The following is a 10,073-nucleotide window of genomic DNA, read 5'->3' as shown; positions in this document are numbered from 1 at the left end:
CCAGGTTTGCTCCTCCTCCATGGTGGCACTCAGTGGGACACTTGGGTTTTCTGGGCACAGGTGACCATTTGGGCCTCTGTGGTCTGAGCAGCCAGACTCTCACCACTGGCACTATTGGTTCTGTAAGGATCTACTCACCACTCCCTACATGCGCTAGTTATCCATCACTGTGACACAACACCTGAGATAATCAACCTACAAGGAGAAAAGGTTTGCCTTGGCTCGTGGTTCATAGGTTTCAGTCCATGGTTCCTTGACCCCACTGTTTTAGGCCTATTGTGAGGTAGGATGTCATGGTGGAGAGCGTGTTGTACAGCAAAGCTTCTCACTTTGTGACATCCAGGGAGTGAAAAGAGAGAGGCAGGGGCTGAGTCCCCACATCCCCTTTAAGGGCACACCTCGAATGCCATCACTTCCTCCCAGTAGGACCACAGGCTGCCACCAAGCCTTCTGCACATGGCCTTTAGGGGTCATTCAAGATCCAAGCACCTTCAGTCCAGCGTGCGTCCATAGTAAATCTTCAACAAATATCTGAGGAATTTTTTTAATGTTTCTCAGTTTATGCCCACAGAAGCAATAACAAGATCTAAGATCCTCCCAGGGGAGTTTATGCTGCCATCTCCTGCCCCACATTTCCATCTCTCAGGGAGTATGAATCCCTCTAGGTGCTCTAGATCAGCAAGTGGCCCCTCTTCGAAAGTTTATGTAAATGTATGGGATGTGTGTTTGAACTTGTCAGGGCCGCAGGCTGCCCAGATATTGCTTATACATTATTCTGTGTGTCTGAGGTGTGTTTGTATAACATGAACACTTGAATCTGTTGACACGGTGAACAGATGACTCTCCCCAGTGTGGGTCAGCCAATCAGTTCAAGGACAAAATAGAACCGAACTCTGATCCTGTACTGAATAGGAGGGCATTCCTCCTGCCTGGCTGGCTTGAGGTGGGACATGAATCTCCTGCCTTTGGACTCATACTGAACCATTGGTTCTTCCTGCATTCCAAGCCTGCCAGTACCAGGACTGGGGCATACACCATCGGCTCTCATGAATCTCCAGATTGCTGATCACCCTGCAGACCTCAGGACTAGGTGCCTCCAAAACCATGTGATACAGTTTCTTAACTCAATCTCTGTTATGATAAGAACCTACTGGTTATGTTTCTCTGAAGAAACAGTTTGGGAGGGTGCCCATCTCCATCTGGAGGACTTGTCTGATTGCTCAGAGGTCCCTCCTGACGCCGGGCAGAGGAGGGTGAGTGGAACAACTCCCACCTCAGTCACCTGGAGGCTCACACCCTGCCCCCTTTCTCGAAGAGAAGTCTAAGGACCTAAGACACCCAACACACTTGGCCATACTTGAGATCACTTTTAGGTCCAAGATTGCCACTTGATAGTCAAGAACTTAAAGTATTCTTGAGCACCAAGGTGCAGGGTCCACCCAGACCTGACCTGCTTACTTTGGGATGCTGCAAACGTGGCTTGTACATTCGCTTTTTAAAAGGTGGCCAAGTGCCAGTGTGGGGCTGTCACCTCCTTACAGGGTAAGCCCCTCAGTCCTAGGGCTTGGAGCAGCCAGACCACAGCTGAACACATTCCAGGGCAAAAATAAGCACCCACAGGCCAGCACAGGGACCGCAGGTGAAACCTAGGCATCTGAAGATGGCTCCTAAACAGCTCAGGGGAGGGAAGTGGGTACGCAGGTGGCCATGAGCTCTGCCTGTTGAAGCGGGGTGGATATGGTGGGAAGCAGGGGTCTCACTATGGTCCTCCCCCTGAAGACCCTGAGGGAGATGTTCAAGAGCCCCCTGGATGCCTAAAACCAAGAGTAACACTAACACTTACGTGTTGTATGTTTTTTCTTGTACATATAAATCTGTAACATTTAGCTTACAAATTAAGCACAGTAAGGCACTAACAACAATAACAGGAACAACAAAATTAAAAATTGTAACAGTAAACCATAATAAAAGTTATGTGGATGTGGTCTTTCTCTCCCTTGAAAGAACCAAGGCAAATATTCCGATTTTCAAACCAAGGTTCATCCTGAGTAACAAAAAATATTTTTTAAAAGTGCAGTTCGGAGGCCTACTGCAAACCATTGTATTTGTTATATTTATATGTTTTATATGTTCCAGGTATATTTGTAAATCCCCTAATAAATGTTTAAATGTCATAAAAGAATGGTTGATAAGGTAAGTCACAAGGTTTCCAAGTGACCTCATAAGGCTCACAGGGCAGAGCCAGAGAAAGTGAGGACTGGTGTGAGAGATGATTAGGACCCAGAGAGCCTCTCGAGAGGCTGGGGTATCTGATGCTGGGTCCCAGCATCCTGAAGTTGACATTTCTCCTGCCCAGTCCCCTCATCCTAACTGGATATGAACTCCTCTCCTCAGAGGAATAATTCAAAGTTCCATGACAAATATTTATTCCTCCCCAAAGATCCAAAGATCCACACACACCACCTTCCCCTGAGTCAGGGACAGTAGGACAAATGAAGTCAGGGTCTCTTACCAGCTCTTAGGCACCTCTTTTCCTGGGTGGGCTGTGGGGGCGTCTGCCGGGAAAGACGAGAGGGGTCTTAAACCGAGGAAGCAAAAAAGGATGTTCCAAGTCCTGGGCATCAAAGGGGACCTTTGGGATCGGAAGAGGTAGGGCGCTGTACTCAAAGCAGGAATTATACTTTGTGCTTGCCGCCAGGGACCAATGCAATGGGGCCGTGTGAGAGGCCCCTACAAGTCGGGAGACTCTCTGATTACCTGCTGTAGTCACAAAAACAGTGAGCATGTGTGGGAATGCTGGTCTGCACAGGGCCCCCATAACTAACCTACACTCTGCCCTCTAGGAGAGGCAGTGAGTCATTGTGAGGGGCTGGATCTTCCAGGCAAAGAATGCTAAAAGCAGTCATGTTTTCCCAGTTTATGCAGAAGTAAAAGCTCTGTGTTACTTCTTTTGTGGAGATCATAAGAGGCCCAAATTATTTAGCACCTGTGCTCCCAACCACCAAAGGGGCTAATTCTTTACCAACAGAACTAGAAACAAGTTTTTATTTTAAATTTTTGTTCTTTAGACAGAAGGCTGCTATTCGGGCTCTTGGCACTAGAAACTTTTAATATTTGCAAAGTAAGAAGCAATCGTATTAAACATGTTTTCAGTAGCTCCCTTGGCACCGCCAAACAATCAGATTTAATGGGCTCGGATCAGATGAAGTTTGTCAGAATGACCTCAGCAGAGAGCTCTACCTATAGAGGTTGGGTGGAGGCCAAGTTCCCTGGTGTATGAAGAGTTGGTAAAATCCTTAAGATTTGAAATGCAATCTTTGCTTCTTTTTCTGCCTGTTCAACAAATGGAAGGGAGGAAAGGAGTCTTCACTTTGGAAAAACATCGTATTTCAGGTGACACTGTAATGTGGCTTCACGTCTAAAGTCAGCAGCATTGGAACAAAGAGTTCTTTGAACATTTTCTTCTCAGAAAGCCTTGACTGTGAGGGGCTGCAGATATATTCAGATAGTTTCCAGGGCATCAGGATCTGTGAGTTCTAAGGGACTAGAGGAGACACCCACTCCAGCTACCCTCTCAAAATTCCTTCTCTGCACCTGGCGGGATTTGCTGCAGCTCCTACTAGCAGCCTGGAGCCACGGCTAGAAAGCCAACTCTTCACTGAATGATGGTGAGACTTTCGAGATGAGCTCTGGAGCCCCAAATCCATTGATCAAAGCACCCATGGTTAACCACATTTCCACCACTTGCTCTGGCAGAATGACCCCGGCCAGATGTGCCATCCAGAAGCTGAGAAGATGCTGGCTGGCCATGAGCAGTGGTCATCCTCTCCTTCTGGCCACCTGACGTGACTGAGGTGCATCAGCACCTTTTCCCTGAGTCTCCTCACAAAGAAGCAGAGCATGGCCCTTAACCATGGAAACAGTCTTTGGCCCCTGGTGTCTTGTTGGGGAGCAAGTAATGCAAAGTAACTCCAGTTTAACTAGTGCCATTCACAACCATTCTGACATGCTGGAAGGATCACTCAGGGAAAGGGCACCAGTCCTACCTACTACTGGAGGACAGAAGGACACAGGCATCAGCGGACCATGGTTGGTGGCCAGATGAGGAACTGAGATCACAATGGGAACAAAATGATTCCCTTTTTTTTAAAAACCTGAACTGAAAATCAGTAATTATGTTCTTATAGGACCAAACAAAAGTACAGTGTAAATCTTGTTGTACAGCTGCTCACATATATCCATACTCCATCCATTCTAGTGTGCAATTCCATAAGACACACTCTATGGTCAACATCCCTCCTAGCCTGCAGTTGCACACACACACACACACACACACACACACACACACACACACAGAATATGGTCAATACCCACTCACTCAGTAGGCTGCCCCTACATTGAATGCCTCCTGCAATAAAGATGTTTTTTATAAGGACTCATTGTAAGCATTACATGGTAAAATGTAGAATGCTTTCTTATGCACAACCAGCTATTTATTTCCATTTTATCTGTAATTATCATATTTCTGTGTTAGATAATTCTACTAGATTTGCCCTTGGGTATTTTCACAGACTTGCTGGCTTCTCCTTGGGCTTCTCTCTGGGCCCTCCTACACTGTCTGGGCCAGGTGGCACTGGCTGCAGTGGTCCAGCAGGCACCCATCCAGACAGGCACACTTCTGATTTAGTAGGTTATGTCCATGATGCATCCAATCCAGCTACATTAAACGTTGGGGCAAAGAACGGTCTTAGTCAGGATACCACATTTCTGCCAAGGCTAGGTTCTTGAGCAGTAGAGACCAACCCCCACACAAACCTGCTGGTCAGGGACAGCAAGGATCAGAGAAGTGGGCTGACCATTCAAGCCCTAGGCTGCACTGGAACTCGGGTGTCCTGTCAGCAGGGTGTTGATGCACAGTCGCCTGAGCCAGGGCCACCGGCCTGGCACAACCGGCATGACCAGCCTGTTGGCTGGAAAGCTCGCCTCTCCGCTGGGTTTGCATGCTGGCAGCCTAGACTTCCTGTGACCAGGACTTGGCTCAAATGGTATAATCAGGCATTCTTCAGAACATGACCTCTGTTCAAAGGTAAAACTTCATGGGGAGGCAGAGGAATACAAGTCTGAAATTTATAGGACCGTAGTTTTACTAATAGCTTATCTTTCAGAATGACTTTGTTCTTAAACATGAATATAAAAGAAGTGGATGAGGTCATTGGGTATTTCTGGAAACATGACATTTGCTATTTTCTAATGAGAAAGAAAGCAGTCCCCTTCCAAAACCATCACAAGTTGTCTATCTTTAGCTTGTGAAGGGAGAAAGTGCATGTGTGCATGTGTATGCCCTATGTGTGGTGTGTTATATGGATATATCTCATATGGTGTGTGCTGCGGTTGTGGGATATATAGATATATACATGTTGTATGTAGATATATAGATATATACATGTTATGTGTGCTGTGTGTGCATATGCAGTGTGGTGTGTGTGTGTGTGTGTGTGTGGTGTGTGCAGGAGGAGTACGTGTGTATTATGGAGTATGTGTGTGTGTACTGAACACACCTATGCTTCTGTCACATAAAAAGAGATGACATGCTCCCTAGAACAAATTAGCAATTTTATCGTTAATGTCAAAAGAGCTTCTTAAACTATTTTTTCAAACCATTTGGACAAGTTACATGCATATTGTTTATTAGATTTTAAAATAACTTTGGGAGAAAGTCAATATTTAAAATTCAACTTTCCGTAAAGTAACAATGTTTTAGACTAGAACTAACTAGCTCTAGGTAGTTTAGTCTAGAACTAAACTAGAACTAAAACAAAACTCATTCAATTCTCCTACAATGATATATCATGATATACTTAGAATAGCTTTGCTGGTGGCTGCACCAGGTGCCAATGGTAAAGACCAGGAGGCCTAATTAAAAGCAAGGGTTTAGCCAGGTGAGGTGGTGCACACCTGTATTCCCAGGGCTTGGGAGGATGAGGCCAGTCTGGGCTACATAGTGAGTTCAAGGCCACTACCTCATAAGATATCACAGATGATTTTCATTCACAGTTACAGAAAGAATACAACTCTAAGAAAAACACAATTTATAAAACACTTCTATAGTCAAGTAAAAAATAATAAATTTTAGAATAAATGAAATTAATAAAGAGCAGTAGAACATTTATAAATAAAATAAATGATTTGTACCTCCTCAAACATCATCAGATTCATAAATGAGAACGATAACTTTAATGAATTCCAGTAAAAAGAAGGCTTCGTTCAGAAAAGAAAAATCATCCAGCATACCAGGACATAATTCACACCTTTCTGATTGTCAGAATCAGAAATATCTTGTCATTGTCATCAGTAAAGGGGTAACATTTAACAAACTGAAATCTGTGTAAGTTTGATGGTGCTGTCACCAAAATTTATGAATGGTATGGTCTACTTGCATTAAGTTCTGGTCAGTGCATTAAGAGCTCTGCACAGACAGCCCTTACCCTTGCCTTTTTTTGGAAAACAGGGTTTCACTATGTAGCTCAGGCTAGCCTCAAACTCAGTGATCCTCCTGCCTCATCCTCCCAAGCCACCATTACAGGTGTGCACCACCGCACCTGGATAAAACCCTCCTTTTTATTTAGGGCTCCTGTTCTTTACCACTGGCACCTGGTTCAGTCCTAGATGTGGATGCTTTTAATTAATTTTTTTTTAAGGTGCTGGGGCTGGAACCCGAGGAATGCCGAGTTCATGCTCACCCCCTCCTACCCTATTTTAAGTCTGTGATTTTTGGTAAAGAGGAGTACTTTTGTGGGGACCACCTGAGGGATAGAGGCTGATCGTGTGCGGCCCATACACTGCACACAGTATCACCTCCCCAGCTCCAGCCTCAGCCCCCATCAGCAATTGCAAAGCTGAACTGCAAAGACTTGCTTGTCTTCAGACATCTTCACTGCTTCAGCCCAGTGGCTGTTTGAGAACTGAACATGCCCTCTCGCTGTCCTAAAGTAGCCATTCTGTCTTTTTTTTCTCCCCTCAAATCTGCCCTAGGCAGACCAGAGGAAGGAGAAGTTGGAAAACCAGCATGTTGCCTTTGAACTTGCTAAGGACCAACAACAGCTGTAAAGCATTGGGTCACAGCTGGCTTCCACTGTCAGACAACAGAATTTAAAGATGGGCAGCACTAAAATTAATATCCATTTGTATTACTATTGGCCTTTTAGGTTCAAATGTAAAATAGCTTTTAAGTAGAAATTGAATGAAAATAGCCTTTGTTCTCTCCTATAGGGTTTTCCTTTTTCTATCAAGGGCATATTTTCTTGTCCTTTGTCTTTTGTGTTACCAATAAGTGTACTAAGAGGAATAAGAAGGTGTTGTCAGCAAGGCCTGCAAGGCAAAAATATAAACTGTGAGCCCTCTTGGGGTACATAAATTGGTGTGCTCCTGTTATTTAACAGTAAGCCCAGTGGTGGCAGGAAGGACCGATTAAACCTACCATGATCTTTGAATTTTAGTGTTGCTCAGGAATTTTTTTTTCCAGTTTTAAATTCTCAATCCTTCATTAATGAAGGTTTCTTACTAGCTGCTGCTGAAATGGTTGATGTTTCCTAGATGATCAAAACCTACCAGTCTTCGCATTTTATTCTCGCCCTCTAATGTATGTAGATTAAATTGAAATATCTGTGAATTATAATTCATGTGTGCAATAGCCCCATACTACATGTCCATGGGTATTTCTATGAGAGGGGAAAAGTCTAAAATGATTCAGTACATGAATTTTCAGAAAACTGGAAGCCACCTGTGGCCTTCTCTAATTTTAAAAAAATCACATCAAAGAGAATAATTAGTCCCTTCCCACACTCTAAACCTTTATGTTTTATAATTAATGTTGAGTTGTATGATTAAAATTGCCCATTTCTGTTTTGGAACCTTTTAAAGACGTAGAGAAAACTATCCATGAATCGGTGAATAATACCAAAGTAAGGGGAATTTTTACAGCATCATAATTTCTCTATAAAATAAGCCCATGTGATTATTTGAATCAAATGTGCACATGAGAAATGAAATCGTACTTAGCAACCAATTTCCTTTCTGCATGATTCTGAACTTGTCCAGGAGAGCAGGGACAGTGTGTGAGTTTATATACACAGACACCACTGTTCACAGCTGCCCATTAATGGGGTAAAACTAACCACAGTACATGCACTAATCAGTCCTGTTCTGTGGACCCTGGGTCTCTGCAGCACCAGAAACTCAGGCTCCATGCCTATCAACCAGCCCTCTGGCCCCTGGAATACCACTGCGAGGCTGGGTAATTCACAGAGCCTTGTATCCACAGAACGTCCCAGCAGAACAGACTTGTTTTAGTATGATCATCATTATTTTGCCACATTTGACCTTTAGAATTGGATGTCTGCCTTCATGCTGAAGGAAAAGCAAAGCCCTGGGTTTTAAGGAAAACTTTAAAGATATAAGTTTGAGAAATGCCCCTCAATTTGAAAACTACACTCTGTGTTTTGGGTGACACATAAAAAGCTTTGCCAAGATCGATTTGTGTATTTTAAGGGAGGCTTTTAAAAAAGCAATTATATTAACACTCTAGAAATAATTAATGTAGGTTAGTGTCACAGTTTAACCTCCCTAGTTGTCAGGGTTTTTTTTGGTTTTTTTGTTTTTTGGTTTTTTTTGGCCCCTAGATAGATAATTTAAATAAGCAATGTGAGACTATGCATTTTCCTTTAAGATAAAACTCAACCTTCTTGTGTATCTTATGTCCTTTTCTTTAAAATATAATAATCCATATTCAGAAGGTAAGAAGCAAGTCAACTTAAAATGCAGGCTCAGAAGGGTGAAAGGCCTTATTTTAACACCAATGGTCATGTTATTTGTAAGTATTTTTATGTAGTTAAAGATAACCCACGAAGTTATCTGCTGTTTTTGTTTTCAAAGCCTGGTTCCAAAATTGCAGACACTACGTCCTACCTGAAGACGTGTTCTGCTGGATTTTTGAACTGGATCTGCAGCCAGCCCTTACAGACCAGACACCCTGCAGGGTTCTCTCCTGTTACTAACACAAGAAGGGTAGTGTTTGTGTGTCCTTTCTTTTTCCATAAAGAAACAGCAGGACTGTAATAATGCCGTTCGGGTCCCCCCACCTTGACTAGGGGAAGTCTGTGAAGCTGCCAACACTATAACTGGCAGCAGCCTGACGGCCAGGGGGAAGTATTTGGCAGGTCAATTGAACTGCGTAGAGCATTTCCTCCTTAAATGCCACAACACTCTTGCATAGAGGGGGAATTTTATTAACTACATCGTGACTTTGTAATTCTTTGTGTTGGTAGAAAAATCCCTCTCCAGCCTGTGGCTCCAGGCGTGGCAACTCTCTTGCCCTTGGAGCTCATTTAAATGGAAGACTGCAGTCACGGGGAAAATAGTCCCAAGTACTCCTTTCTCTGCTGTAACCCGTAGCATCTGGTGGGAGATGAAAGACAAACGCCAAAGAAAAAGCTTGCTGGGCGAAAAGTAAGTAGAACTCGTCTTTGACAAAGCAAGTCAGCCTCTGGCCTACCCAGCCAGGAGCTGGGGATTCTTGCTGTGGGGGGTAAGAAATGGCCAGCCCCACCCCCACCCCCACCCCATGCAGAGGAGGAGGACGGGGCAGCAGGAGTGACACGCTCATCCCCGGAGGGGGCTGCCCAATCTCACAAGTGCTTCATAAACACAAAGTAGGCTGGACCCCAGCATCCACAGACAGGTGCTGGTGGCGAAGGGTCAGTGGCTGGAGATCTGGTGAAGCCAGGTGGCAAAAGCACGCCAAACGGGGGGCGGACCGGGGAAGGCTGGACAGAGCGAGGTCGCGCGATTGTTCAACCTCATCCCCATGGATGCAGAAAGGCACATTTGTAGTTCACTGCTCACCCGCTACCAAGCGAGCTGACTGCTAAGGAGTGCGTGACAGTCGCGGGTACCCTCGCCCCGGGACTTCAGGGAAGGTGCCACCTCGCCCCCGCCGCCCCCTGCAGCCCAGCCCCAGGACCCCCGCCGGGGCGGCCCGCGCCGGTACCCACCTTGACCACATAGGTGACTCCTGC

General features: G+C 44.9%; 1 protein-coding gene across 1 annotated transcript in view; it reads right to left on the bottom strand.

Moving 5' to 3' along the window:
• The window catches only part of Shc3 (SHC adaptor protein 3), a 153,850-nt gene extending 143,783 nt beyond the window's left edge, over window positions 1–10,067 (bottom strand). The window contains exon 1 of the mRNA XM_010607587.2: window positions 10,050–10,067. The gene's annotated coding sequence lies outside the window, so the exon portion shown is untranslated. The remainder of the gene's footprint in view (window positions 1–10,049) is intronic.
• Between the last annotated feature and the right edge of the window lie 6 nt (window positions 10,068–10,073).

This window comes from Fukomys damarensis, unplaced genomic scaffold (assembly GCF_012274545.1).
Source record: "Fukomys damarensis isolate Sample0158 unplaced genomic scaffold, DMR_v1.0_HiC HiC_scaffold_27, whole genome shotgun sequence".
NCBI classification, from domain to species: domain Eukaryota; kingdom Metazoa; phylum Chordata; class Mammalia; order Rodentia; family Bathyergidae; genus Fukomys; species Fukomys damarensis.
Note: the sequence above shows the minus strand (reverse complement) of the source record. Positions and strands in the feature narration are given on the sequence as shown.